The sequence below is a fragment of the Diabrotica undecimpunctata genome, chromosome 3 (assembly GCF_040954645.1).
Source record: "Diabrotica undecimpunctata isolate CICGRU chromosome 3, icDiaUnde3, whole genome shotgun sequence".
NCBI classification, from domain to species: domain Eukaryota; kingdom Metazoa; phylum Arthropoda; class Insecta; order Coleoptera; family Chrysomelidae; genus Diabrotica; species Diabrotica undecimpunctata.
This window is the reverse complement of record NC_092805.1, coordinates 144,952,461-144,967,257: the sequence shown is the minus strand read 5'-3', so window position 1 is coordinate 144,967,257 and position 14,797 is coordinate 144,952,461. Positions and strand designations below refer to the sequence as shown.

Below are 14,797 nucleotides of genomic sequence, written 5' to 3'. Positions count from 1 at the left end.
TATATATATATATATATATAGAGAGAGAGAAAAGGAGTACGACCGTCAATCCAAAATAAACTAAGGTACACTCTATATATATATATATATATATATATATATATATATATATATATATATATATATATATATATATATATATATATATATATATATATATATATATATATATGTATATATATATATATATATATATATATATATATATATATAATTAACAAAAATATTAATATATAATATATATAGAGGGTGAGTCATGAGGAACTTTACATACTTCTACCATATGTAGAGTCCCTCAGGGAGCATATCATGTGGCCACTAAAAAATGTCAACTCCTCTTCTTTATTAATTAACAGGGTGATTTGTGTAATTGACCATTTATTTCATTTTACTGTAGTGTTTATACGGCTAATTTGATTTTTTTAATTTTTGCATGATACAGTACACTACTATCAAGCATTCGAATGGTATTAGCTGAACTAAAAAATTCCAGGACTGGCTTTGGAAAAATTAATTTAGGGATTCGTATTAAATATTACACCCTGTATAAATTTTTTTTTAAAATGCAATAAGTGATGTTCAAACTACATAAATAGCCAATGAAAACGACATATGTGACAATGTTGTCGCACTTTTATTAAATTTTTAGTGAACGATCAAATCTTACCAAAAATAGAACAACCATAATGAAGTATCAAATTATAAGGTATTAATTTAAACAAATGTTATAAATTTCAAACATTTTAATTAAAATGAGTTCCTACAACATAATCTAATACGTAGAAAATTAACATCTTTACTGTCACTTTGTGACGATAGAATCAATTGTTTTTCAATTTTAAATTTTTACTCATAGATCGTATTGGGGCATTATTTTCGATAAATAATAAATTAAATTGATTAAAAAGTCAAACCTCTTGTATATGTTAGTTTTTGTTGATTATAAATGATTAAAATTTTATGTCAAATAATAATACATTGCATCAACTGTACTAAATAAAAATAAATCTAAAAAAGTTTAAAACGTTGACCGTTTGACGTTTCTTGATATTTTATACCCATTTTCATTATTGTCATTATCAATTGTTATTTATGTGTACAAGAATACATATTTCTTCTGTCATATCTACGTTAAGTACATTGTGTTAGTTTTGGTAGAGCTTTTGTTACTTTCGTTCAAAATGCCACATCAGTTTTCGACCACAGAATATGCAGATATAATATTTGTTTATGGATTCTATAATGGGAATTGTAGGGCTGCTAGTAGAGAATATCGCAGGAGATTTCCTAATCGTCGAACTCCCAGTCATCCAACATTTGGGTCAGTTTTTAATTATTTGCGAGAAAATGGCACTTTTCCTAGTGGAACAACAGAGCGACATGTAGATGAAGCGCATGAAGATGACATTATGGACGCCGTTACTATGAACCCTACAATAAGCACTAGACAAGTAAGTCGAGAACTCAATGTTACTCAATCAAAAGTAAGTAGAGTCTTACAAAAAAGTAATCTATACCCATATCACATTCAAATGGTTCAGCGACTACATGCTGGAGATGAGATCGATAGGTTGGAATTTTGTAGATGGATTAACAATAATCGACCAACGCTATACAGGACACTATCTACAGATGAAGCCCAATTTACCAGAGACGGGATAAATAATTCACGAAATTCACATGTGTGGGCAGAAGAAAATCCACATGCTATTCGAGAACGTCGTTCTCAGTTAAGGTTTTCGGTTAACGTGTGGATTGGTGTCATAAATAACCAATTAGTAGGTCTTCACTTTTTTGATGGTCCTTTAACAGGGCAGGTCTATTTGAACTTTCTACAAAATATTTTGCCGAATTTGCTTGCCAACGCGAACGTTGCTCTCCGAGGGATGTATTTTCAGCATGATGGGGCACCCCACACTTTTTACTGGCAGTAAGACAACATCTCAATAATGTTTATGGCAACAGGTGGATAGGACGTGCAGGTCCTATTTCGTGGCCTTCAAGATCCCCTGATTTCAATTCCGTTGATTACCATATTTGGGGACGATTGAAGCAACTAGTTTACCCAGTGAATATTAATAACCGACAACAATTAATTGATAGAATTATACATTGTGGTAATACTATTAGAAACGATCCCCAGAGTATCCGTAATTCAATACGTCAATTAACAATTCGGCAACAAAAATGTGTACAGGCTGCAGGGTTTCATTTCGAAAATCTATTTTGAATTATTTTTATTTTGTTACCATTATTGTATCTTTTCCAGTTCTAATTTATGGGTTTATCATAACTATGTACATATTTTTAGTTTTTTTTTAAATTATTTTTCGTTATTGTTAGTAGTTACTGTTTTTTGTTGTGCAGAGACTCAGTTTATCATTTCAATTAAAATGTTTGAAATTTATAACATTTGTTTAAATTAATTACCTTATAATTTGAAACTTCATTATGGTTGTTCTATTTTTGGTAAGATTTGATCGTTCACTAAAAATTTAATAAAAGTGCGACAACATTGTTACATATGTCGTTTTCATTGGCTATTTATTTAGTTTGAAAATCACTTATTGCATTTAAAAAAAAATTATACAGGGTGTAATATTTAATAAGAATCCCTAAATTAATTTTTCCAAAGCCAGTCCTGGAATTTTTTAGTTTAGCTAATACCAGTCGAATGCTTGATAGTAGTGTACTGTATCATGCAAAAATTAAAAAAATCAAATGAGCCGTATAAACACTACAGTAAAATGAAATAAATGGTCAATTACACATATCACCCTGTTAATTAATAACGAAGAGGAGTTAACATTTTTTAGTGGCCACATGATATGCTCCCTGAGGGACTCTACATATGGTAGAAGTATGTAAAGTTCCTCATGACTCACCCTGTATATGGAAATATAGAAAAGGATAATGAGAGTGAATAATAAAAGTGAAAAGTATTGGCATGTCTCGCCAAACAGAAAACCAAAAATGGTATATCGATGGAAGGCAACCGTATATACGTATTTCTGACTATGGGTCGTCTTCAGTACGGTGCAGCCAAGTTAGAAAAGGAGCATATGTATTAACTTAGGAAAGGATCACTACAGGAGCAATGCAACCAATTTGTGGCATTAGAGTTAGAAGACCCTGATGGTTTCCAGGGCAACATCTAACACCAACCACGGTATATATATATATATATATATATATATATATATATATATATATATATATATATATATATATATATATATATATATATATATATATATATATATATATATATATATATATATATATATATATGTTATGATGTTTTATTTGTGAATGATGAGCAATGAGTGTTTTTTTTAATGATATATATATATATATATATATATATATATATATATATATAGGGTTTTTATCGCGATTCTCAAAGAATTAGTTTGTAAGCACTTTTTTAAATTATCTTTATTATATCTACTATGAAACACACATATATATCTAAAATAACCAATGCAAAATTTAAAATAAACTATCTTTAAATTGAAATTCTTATGAAACTAATTAAATTATATAGACAATGTAAAATTTAAACAAAATATTTTTAAAATTGAAATAATTATGACACTAACTAAATTATATTAACAAAATTTTGTACCTTTCTTTCACTGAATGCCTAAATGAAAATGTTCTCCAAAATAAAGATTTTAATTACCACTCAATGTCTTCGTTCTCAGCCTCGATTATCCTTGTTTTTGTGAAATTACTTTTTCCAATTATCAGCTTCCATCAATTTAAAATATATTTCTGCTTAACTGTATTTATATTTATTCTTCTTTTTAATACACCAATCTCGAATCACCAAATATTATATAATTTTAATTTTCAATTGATACTTTCTTCCATTATCCAATTACCATTTTTACATAACATAATTTTTAACCTTCAATAATATTATCTTTATACTGTTTATTAATCTTCATGAAACTTATTATATTGAACATCTGGACCTTCTGACTATCTTGAACTTACTGAATAATTGACTTCACTAACTAAATGTGTCTATCTTCTAACTACCTTTCTTACTAACTGACTGGCCATCTGACTGAACTGTAACTGATAACTGATAACTGATGCCAAATCACCGGGTATTTATATCTTTTTCCATGTTCCAGAATCATCTGGCCAGAAATCATGTTCGATTTGTTCCATCTCCTACATGTCTGAATTTTCTGGAACAGTCCATTTCGCAAACAAAGCCATCTCCGGTGATCTAGAGAATTCCCTACTTTTCTATCGAGAATTTTATCGACATTTAGGCTTTTCAGATCAGAATATAAACTTAAATCAGTGACTAGATATAAACTAAACATTTTTAAACTAACATATTATTATAACCCCACTTATATTCGTAAATTCTTATTCAACTGTCATTTAAACGTATAGTTGGTTGTCTATGCACATGGCTCACTTAAATATATTTACAATAATATAATTATAAAAAAAATACTTTTTATATGCTAATTTCTTAAAAATGCCCTCACAATAATAATTTTTATAATATTCTCTAGTATATAACTTATTAAAATAACCAAATACTTTTTATATCTAATATTATCTAGTATATAACTTATAAATTAATTTTTAAAAAAATATTATTTCAATATATATATATATATATATATATATATATATATATATATATATATATATATATATATATATATGTATATATATATATATATATATATATATATATATATATATATATATATATGTATATATATATATATATATATATATATATATATATATATATATATATATATATATATATATATAGTGCTTTTTAGATAAAACTATCCACCTTAAATAACTATTGAACTACTAATTTTTAGGAAAAGTCAACACATCAATTAATATTTTAAGGAGACATCTTATATTTAAATTTGGTAGAAAGGGCACCCTCTTACTCCCCGTATCATCTCTTAACTTTTTCTAAATTCATTTCGATTTTGAAGTTTAATATTTGGTTTCTCCTTTTTGTACTGATAACTTGGTGACAAGTTAACTTTATTAACATTTTTTTTATTAACACCTGTGCGGTATACTGCTATCTGGTCACAAATGACCAATTATCAGTTATTTTCTGACCTAACATAATAACAGCAAATGCTTAAATCTAAGGCTTACCCTATGGCTTACTCTTATTTTATCTATTAACTAATGCACTACAACTAACATGCAATAATTTCACAGCACTATACTCTGCTTTTTACACTAAACTGTTACACATTTACACTAGCTCAAATGGTTTTGTCCTTATGAGTCTTCTCTTTAGTTCAGTGTTGTCAAGAAGCTGGATTGCCTCGACATTCACATGACTATGCAGCCTCTGCTCGTGACTTGCTGCTGTTCTCTTGATTATTTCGATCACAGTTTCCATACCCAGGTCCTGGTGGAGGTTGCTGTTACGGATATACCAAGGAGCATCAACAATGTTTCTCAGCACTTTGTTTTGAAATCTCTGGATAATATGTATATTACTAGCTTTGGTACAGCCCCAGAGTTGGCACCCATATACCCATACTGGCCCCAGTACTTGCTTGTAGATGGATAATTTATTATGAATTTATAATGTTGAATTTTTTCCAATTAGCCAATACAATTTCTTATATGTAATATCAAGCTCCCCTCTTTTCTTTTTAACATGGACTTTCCAGCTCAGCTTCGCGTCTAGGGTAATGCCCAAGTATTTTGCTGATGTTACATAAGGAATTCGGGTATCATTTATTCTAACTGGTAAATTTTTTATTTTTTTATTTGTAAAGTTAACGTGTGCAGATTTAGTCTCATTTAATTTTATTCGCCATTTTCTGGTCCAGTTATGTATTTTATTTACTGATAGTTGCAGCTTATCAGTCGGTTCTTCACTAGTGTCTCCTATCGCCAGTATGGCTGTATCATCCGCGAAGGTGGCAATAGTATTTTGTTCTAGCTCTAAAATGTCACACGTCTAGCTCTGAAATACGTACAGGACCGGACCTAAGACACTCCCTTGTGGCACGCCAGCTTTGATCTCCCTTAAGTCGGTGTAAACTTCTTCTTGTTTTACTCTGAAATATCTATTCGCAATGTATGATTTCAAGATTTCTGAATACTGTTTAGGCACGAACGTTCTTAGTTTATAGTTTAAACCGTCATGCCAGACTTTATCAAACGCCTGTGCAACATCCAAGAAGATTGTAGAGCAGACTTTATTTTCTTCTAATGTTTTTTCTATTATATTCGTTATTCTGTGAACTTGATCTATAGTGGAATGTTGATTTCTGAAACCAAATTGATGATTTGGTATAAGATTTTTTCTTTCTATTATTGGTTTTAATCTTTTTAATAGAAGTTTTTCAAATAGTTTTGACATCACCGGAAGGAGTGATATTGGTCGATAGGATGACTTCATTAGAAGATTTACCTGGTTTGGCGATTATAATTAGTTCGGCTACTTTCCAGAGTCTGGGAACATATCTCAATCTAAAAGCAGCATTTATTAGGTGTGTCAGCTTAACTATGGCTTTTCTTGGTAGATTTTTTAATAATTCGCCTGTTATGAGATCATATCCTGGAGCTTTCTTAGGATTTATATTCTCTTTTATCTCTGTTGATACTTCTCTAAGTGATGTTATGTTATTCTTTCTTCAGTTTGGAATGGTTCTTCCCATCTCAGTTCTTCTCCATCATTGTGGTTGGGTTTGAACGTGCTTTCTAAATGATCTGCAAATCGTTCTGATTTCTGTTCGTTACTTCCAGCCCAGTTGCCGTTTTCCAACTTAATAGGAGGAGAATGAATAATTTTTCTCTTTATTCTTTTTGTTGCCTTCCATAAAGAATAATCTGTGTTCTGGTCAGCTGTTAAATTACTTAAAAAAGAATTAATTGTTGAATTTTTTATATTATGTATCTATGTATACCTTTTTAGTTTTTGTGTAGCATTATTTAGACTAGTTTTGTCTCGTGGAGCTCTATATTGCTGCCATTTTTTCCTTAACTTCATTTTTTCCACAATGAGTTCTCGGATTTATTTTTGATAGTTGTTCCCTTTTGTTCTTGAAGTTATTGTGGGAATGTTTTCCCAAGCTGCCTGTTGGATATTTTTTATAAAGACTTCTAATTCGTTATCAAGTTGCCTCGTGTTTCTCAATGGCACAGCAAGATTAATTTTGTGTTCTAGGTTCATTTTGAAGCTCTCCTAGTCAGTTTTTTTATTAGTCAATATTGGATTTACCTCTTTTTTAATCACTGTATCACTTATAGTTAAAATTATCGGTGAGTGATCAGAGTTCATGTCCCAGCCGTTATTAATATCCAGATAGTTAACTGAGATATTGTTGTAAATAAAGAAATCTATCAGGTCTGGAATTTTATTCCTATCGGTAGGCCAGTATGTTGGTCTACCAGTAGAGATTACTTCACCCTTTTGTTCCTTAACAGCTGACAATAGTTGTTTCCTTTAGTTGTAGTTAGCCTAGAGCCCCAGTGGGTATTTTTTGCATTAAAGTCGCCACCGATGATGTATCTTTTTTCTAAAGTGTTCATAAACTCTTTATATTGCTCTCTTTTGGTGGAATGTCTAGGAGGACAATATATTGAACTTATATTTCAGATATGTGTTTTCATCTTCACACAGACTATTGTAGCTTGTATGTGCTCAGTTGCATATTTTAATTCCTCATGATGCAAGATGTTATCTTTAATTATAATAGCGCTTCCTCCTTTAGCTGCATTATCTGGGTGTACAGTAGAATATACTCTATACCCCCTAAATTTTACATATGACTGTTTAGTGAAGTGTGTCTCAGAAACGAGACACAGATCAATTTTCTCAATACCTAGTACTGCTTGCAACTCGATCTGATGTAACAGTCCATTTGCGTTCCACGTCATTATTCGGAGGTCTTTAGCCATTTCTGATTTTCGGAATAGCTCCTTTAGCGCTATGCTCTAGTCGGGTAACTCTGATATCGATTTGAGTTATTTTGTCATCAATCTTGGTGAGCTTTTCCAATATCATTTTTAATGTAATATCAGTTTCTATTTCTTCTTGCGATGATGCATGTCTCCTTGCATTTTTTGTTACATCGCTGTAACTTCTATTTTCAGTGACCTCTGCCGTTTTTAGTTTTTTCCTTTCAATAACTCTATGAGGCGCTTTTATAACAATGTCTTTGTTTGTTCTCTCGTTTCTTATTGTTTGTAATTTTTTAGCTACATAACATCCGCGGTAGTTTGCAGGATGGTTTTCTCCACAATGAACACATTTTGGTTTATCTTCTGGTGGTTTTTGGCAATCTTTAGTAAGGTGTTTACCAATACATTTTACACATCTTGGCTCCTTTTTACAGTATTTCCACGTGTGTCCGTAAGCCTGGCATCTTTTACATTGTGGGACCAATCTGGAACTCCTTAATGGCTCGATTTCAAGTCTCGTACTAAGTATGTCTGTTATGCCGTAAATTCTATTTATATCTTCATCCTGTCTAAATGTTAGGATGAACATATCTAGTTGTTTTTTAGTTTTCCATTTGAATATCTTGTCAGTTTTAATGGCTTTATATTGTCTTTTCTGTAGGTCTTTTACTATTTCCTCTGGTGGCAATGTGTGATGTAATTTCTTAACAACAACTCTAATTGGTCTCTCTTGCTTATTTTCATAAGTGTGGTACGAAAGGTTACTCGTATTTAATTTGTCTATTAAAGCTCTATAATGATCGCTATTGGCTGTATTAATTTTTATAACTTCACTGTTTATGATTTTCATAGTGAAGGTAATACCAGCCTTAGTCAGAAGCTTGTTTAGGTCAACAGCACTTCAAAAACCTTCTACTACAACCGGAGGTGATGGTTTTGGTTTTGTTATTGGTTTTTTAATTTGTGTTTCTGCACTTGATTTTTGCGGAGAGGGAGGAGATAATGAGGTATCCATTTTACGTTTTTTGTTAGTTTTTCTGTTTTCGGTTCTTATCCAGCCCGTTTCATACGCTAAATCTTCTTCATCGGTGCAGTATTCAAGTTTATCTGTTTTTAATTTCTTTTGTGATTCATCAGCACTTGCGGTTAACCCTGTATGTTGTTCGGCTTTTTCCAGCTGCGCTTATCTCTTTTCCATATCGGCGATTATTTGACTCAACCGTTGATTATCCATATTAAGTCTCTTAACGTTTTCTTCTGACTGACACCATGCATTATAAAGCGACTGCTCATTTTGTGAACGTTGTGTATTCTCTGCGAACATCGCATTGAATAACTAATATAAATAAATAAATTTAAATAGTTTAATAATTCTTGTTTAAGGCCTGGCCTATTTTATTTTTATTTATGGCACAAGCGATAAAAACAAAAACAAACAACGTCTGTTGTTATTGTTTCTTTATTTTATATTAACAATGAGTATAAATACTAATAAATTATATTTAATGAACTGAACGGTTTACCGCTTCTATACTGGTTTATTCTCTTCACTACCGAACTCAGTCACACGCCCTTTATTATTAAAACTAAAGAAATAAAAAAAAACAGTATATTTTTAACTTTAATATATTGCTGTATTGGACGGTTAAATTGCACCTAATACAAAATGTTCACTTTCAAAAAAGTATAAGGAAATGTAGAAGCAAAAAAAAAGTTATCGTAAATTCTTGTGGAATACAGGAAAGCAACAAAGCTGGTTTGTCTGCACATTCCAGGCAGCAGTACATGGTGTCCTTTCGTTGTTTTTGGAGGCACACAATTTACACTTTCTTCTTATAGAAAGAAAATCTCTATCTTTATTTGGTTTTTTTATGTTTTGCGGAAAGTGCTTTGTTTTTTGTTCTTTAGAAGCTGTTTCACCGGTTGTATTTTCTTTCGGTGAAAATAAGTATTGTATTACCTTCAACCTAAAATCGTAGCAGGACATTTTATCTCCTCTAGGATGATTTTTATCATAAAGGCTAAATGCATTAAACAACATAATTTGAAAAATATGTCTTTTTCGATCGCAACTGTAATAAGAAAACATCTGATCATTCATGTCAATACCACCCATATGGGTATTGTATTCTGCAATACATCTTGGTTTTTCGAATTGCTGCTTTCGTTTGTTCTCACAAAGAATTTGTTGCGCCTTATATTTCGTTGATAACATCAAAATGTCTCTCTTATCTTTCCATTTTGAAGTGTTGATTCCATTTGAATATTTTGAGACAAATTCCCCTTTTTTAAGTTTTGTGTTCAGTATTTCAGGTGGAATATTTTTTCTGTTTGTTCTCAATGTACTGGTAACATATGTACCATTTTGTAACAGGTCATGTGCTAAACTAATGCTTGTATAAAAATTGTCTACATAAATGGCATGTCCCCTATGAAATATGTTTTCACACAATTTCATCACAACTTTTGACGAATGTCCTACTCCACCAATATCAGCATCATTGGCACCAGTGTAAATTAATATTTTTTGAACCATCGCATTTGGCTCGCAAAACATATACAGCTTAATACCATACCTGTGGCGTTTATTTTTTATATTTTGTCAAAAAATGAGCCTTCCCCTCCAAGGCATCATTGATCCATCGATTGACAAATTTTTCTCCGGATAGTAGATTTCTTCCATGTGCTGGTTAAACAAATTAAGAAGAGGTCACATTTTAAACAGACGGTCACTGGGTATGCGTTCGCCATCTACAGGATTATCTACAAAATGTATTGCTCTCAGAATGGTTTGAAATCGATTACGGGACATAAAATTTCTAAATACAGGAATATTGAACAGAAAAGTGGTATTCCAATAATCTTCTATTCTATTCAGCTTTATTGTACCTGTGTGGTACAATAGTCCCAAAAATACTTTAAATTAATTCAGAGACACATCTTTCCATGCAGTAATTCTAGAATGTTCAGCAACACCTCTTACAAAATCTCCTCTGCAAATTTGTTTGTATGTGTAAGAAGGAGGTTGTAAAATTCAGGTGTAGCAAATAAATTAAAATACGAATACGGTTCGTCATTCTCAAGATTTAATGGAATTTGCATACCCGTAAAGTCTATTTGCTGTAAATATTCGTTATCTGTCCAATGCCAAGTACAAGAATTTTGATTTTCAGCAACCGTAACCTCTTCATCTGAAGACGTTTCATTTTCCGTCACATCAGATGTTGATTCATCGTCTTCAGATTCCTCATCACAATCTAATTCCCTAGAAAACAGCAACTACGTGGCCTCCTCAGGCGTATATTTTCTTTTGAATTGCCACCTAAAATTTAAAACCGAACATAACCTCAAATATTTCTGTATCAATCAAGCTAATAAATTTATAACGATTTTAAAATTTACCTTTTTGCTTTTTCTCCTTCCGAATGTTCCATTTTATAAGCATCTTTTGATGGACTTGAACAGTTATCTACTTCACCCTCTAACAAAATGACAACTGACACATAGATTAGGGGAACTGACCCAAACAAACAACCAACCATCTAGTAATATATTTTAAGGTCACCCTACCACGCCAACCAAATATTATACCTACGACCTACATATTCAGCGCTGCCAATATTATAGGCAATATACTTTACAATGTCCGAAAACGCGTATTCACGTCCTTGGCGTTACAAATGAAACACAGAAGACGCGAATTAGCGTCTTTGGCAGTGAATGGGTTAAATTGATTGGTTTATGAGAAAAATAAATACAAAAGCAAGAAAACTGAATTGAAAAAAAATGTTTTTTTAACAATTTTATTAAAAACACTTAGAATGAACACTTCACTACCAAAAATTTTTACAATAATTGTTTAAAAATGGCTGCTATTCTCTTCCATACAATAGTACAATATATTTTGAAATTCTTCTTTGACATTGCTGAACACGTATGCATGTAATTATAGACATTCATTCTCTATTCTTTGTCGTTAATCGTTCAGAGATTCTGGTTGAGTAGCATAAATTTTTGTTTTTAAATACCTCCATAAGAAAAAGTCTGGGGGTGTTAGATCCGGTAACTTAGGTAGCCAATCCATCTTCTTTTCTCTTCTACCTATCCAACGAGCGGAAAAAGTACAAATTTCGTACAAAAATTGTCTCGCCGGTAAAGCAATGTATGGAGAAGCTTCATCATGTTGAAATACAACCAAATCTTCGGACAGATTACGATCATTTTCTACTATTGTTCTACTACGATTAACCACTTGCCTAAGTAACTAAAGATACTATGCGCCATTACAGTTTCCAGTGGTGGAGAAGGTTCCGATAATGTGATTATATCTGTTCACCAAGCCATTTAATAAAAATGCATTCATCCGAAAAGCAAATATTGCTTAACAATAATTGTGGATTGTTAATGATGTATTGTGTCATTAATTCAAAAAATTCCAGACAACGATCAAAATTTTGTTTATATATCTATTGGAATGAATATTTAATTTTTTATGAATGGATCTTAGGTTTATGGAGGATTCAGAAGGCTGTAAAAGATAAAACACCGATTGCTCTGATTATTATTCACAGTGATTGTGATTGCTCAGCATCTAGTTACCTTAGTTAACCTAAGTTAGCTTACCTTACAACGGCTACTTGGACTGCTTCGTTATTTACGAGTCCGTTTCGGTTATGCGTTTATTTTAAACTGACCCTATTGCTCTAAATTTTCACATCATTTTAATCACATACTTATAAACAATATGTCTATTGTGGTACAATTTCAATTCTTTCTTGCAAAGTATAAATCATGTCAGCGATCAAATTTTATTCAGAGTATTGTCAGCAGATAATACTCTGTTACAAGTTCTAACAAATTGTCATTGACTATTAACCGATTAAAATGAATGTACAAATATCTCAATATAAAACATTATTAAAAAGTGAAGTTTTTTGTTTCTTGGTTTTCGAGGGTACTACAAATAGTACGGTTAAATATTTATCAAGTTTAAAATATGCTACAACCTATTTTGTTACAGTCAATAATTAACGTGAGAGATACTATCTTGTTTGAAGAACAATGGAACGATCATGTACGCCAAATGATAATAAATAGAGTAATAAAGACGGCAAGAGACGTTTTCCCAATAGGAAGACGATCAGTGGCAAACCCACGTAAAGGATGGAACGACAACTTACTGGAGGCACACTGAAAAACAGAGTCATGTTTACATAAAAAGAAGAAATTTTTTTGGGGTTTTCTCAAAGAAAACGTTTATAGGAATCAATTTAAAAGAGCCACAAACCTAATCGAATTAAGGACAAATATACTTCATTTCTCTGCAAGCATTACACCAGCCCTACTCCAACATATGAGGAGAAATCTGTATGACAGATTTGGTTAGTGTTTAGCACAAGGAGGTGGAATATTTGAGCCCTTAATTCATTAATCTGCTTTCCTAATTTTTATTTTTTCTTAGGTACATTTTACGAAGTTTATAGGTTCTTAATAAGGTAGTATTTTTATGTTTAAGTTTGGAAGAATTTTATTGTTTTTTTTTTATTTAAAAGTAAAAACGATTTTTATTCTGACTTTTTTTTTCTTCTTTCTTGTCTTATTGTTATAAGCTTTGTCCATAAAATTTGTACAATTTTCAGTGACAATAAAGCATATTACTTATTTACTTATTTATTTGTATTGCTATTAAGGCTAAAAAATAACCAAAAAATTAATGTTTAGAGCATTATAATAAATATACTCTAAGAGATGGGATTGCAATAAATCTTAATTTCTGTGGTCAACAAAACAATGTCGTTATCTGTATACAGTACTGATTGTTGGGTATTTAAAAGTAATGAAGTATAGAAAAATCATGTTACAACAATTAAGACTGCTTAGATCAGTGAGGCGATACAAGAGGAATTAATTTATAATTAAATTTATTAGGATATATTTAGATAGAATTCTAATTGCTGGTAACAAGATACTGATGATCAATTCGTAAATTTTTCTTTACTATACCATAGACGTATTATAAGAAATATTACCTACGACATTAATCATTCGTAAAATATGTTTGCTCTGTCTAAAACCAAAAAAACGCATTAAAACTTAATGCAATCGATACTACATTGATTTACCCTAAATGGTATGTCACTGGTTATGAACTAACCTAATCCGTAGACTAATTAATATCTGCGTTGAATCATCTGTACTAGAGTTAGAGACTCAATCACCTACGTTGTGCAGATGACGCCGTGTTTATCTCCGAAAATTTAGGTAGAGGGAGCATAATTTTATTCGATTTGAACTACTAAGTTTATGTTTGTAAACACGCCGAGATGAAATGAAATATGCTAATTCATTCCTGATTACTATCGCTTTAATGGGTTGTTATCACCGAAAAATCAATTTTGGCTCATTTAGTTTAGCATTATCTTATAATCATACTTATCATAAGTTTTTGCATAACCTTCACAATTAAACAATACAATAAAAATATAATTGTCATTAACTAGACAAATAACCCGCATTAATATTAGGTCAATTGTTGAGTGCAGTTTATTGTTGGTTGCATATTTAATAGGTAACAATTTACAAAAAAAATTTAAAGAATTGTATTTTTGGAATAATATTATTCATTTTAAAACTTGTAATATGAATATGTATGGACAGGATCTTATTCGGTTATTTTGTTTAAACGTTTTTCTGTAGTATTGGTTTACATGTAGTTGGTAGTCCATGTGTATTATCTCTTGTATATAAATTTTTTGGATGTTTTTCAATTTCTATTGCTTGTTGACGCTATTTTCATTGTTAGCTAGCCTCATTGTTCAATTTAAGTTTTTTTATGTCCTGTGTTTATGACATATACTAGGGA

At 30.9% G+C, this 14,797-nt stretch overlaps 1 protein-coding gene across 1 annotated transcript in view; it reads right to left on the bottom strand.

Moving 5' to 3' along the window:
* The window catches only part of LOC140436080 (uncharacterized), a 1,443,853-nt gene that overhangs the window by 1,112,644 nt on the left and 316,412 nt on the right, over positions 1-14,797 (bottom strand). The window lies entirely within an intron of this gene.